We start from the raw sequence: 851 nt of genomic DNA, 5'->3' as shown, positions 1-851 counted from the left end.
AGAGAGATATATGCCGCAACGATACCTCATCTTTTCACTACTTCAGGTATGCTTTTTATGCTCGTTCGATGGACGAACGAATGTTTAAGTGTTGGGAGGTATGTAACGACCGGGGGTCGCCCGGTCCCGTTTTTTAGAATTTTATGCATTGTTCCCCTATTAACTGCTTCTCAAAGTTCATCTTACTATTTGGTTCGTTCCGGGAATGTTCGGTGTGGGATTGCGGAGTGTTTTTGGGATACTTAGTCCCCAAATGAGACTTAAGTGTTGGAAAGTGGTCCGTAATCGACTATGTGAAGGCGGACTCGGAACGGAAATCGATGGTTCTGTTAGCTCCGTTAGTGATTTTCGGATTGGGAGCGTGTTCGGAATATGTTTTGGAAGTCCGTAGCTCATTTAGGTAGAAATGCCGAAAGTTAGAATTTTGAAGTTTCAGGTCCGATAGTGAATTTTGATCCGAGGTCGGAATGGAATTCCGGAAGTTGCTGTAGCTTTGTTAGGTGATTTGAGATACGTGTGGCAAATTTCTAGGTCATATCGGACGAGGTTCGGGTGGGTTTTTTATCGAAAGCGTGTTTTTGTTGGAATTGAGTTCTTAGGCTAAATCTTTGATTAATTCGGGTTTCAGCGTTGTTTAGTGGTTTAAGGATTGGTACAAGTTTGAATGAGGTATTAGTGTGATTGGTGCTTCTGGTTGAGGTCCGGGGCCTCAGGATGATTTCAGGTGGTAAAGCAAGAATTTTGAAGTGTTGCAGCAGCTGGTTTTTACTCTCTTCCGGTATTTTCGCTTCTCTGCGGCTGGGAACCGCAAAAAGCGAGCCACATAAACTGCCATCCCATCGCAGGAGCGG

Source organism: Nicotiana attenuata, chromosome 7 (genome assembly GCF_001879085.1).
Source record: "Nicotiana attenuata strain UT chromosome 7, NIATTr2, whole genome shotgun sequence".
Lineage (NCBI taxonomy): Eukaryota > Viridiplantae > Streptophyta > Magnoliopsida > Solanales > Solanaceae > Nicotiana > Nicotiana attenuata.
This window is presented reverse-complemented; position numbering follows the sequence as displayed.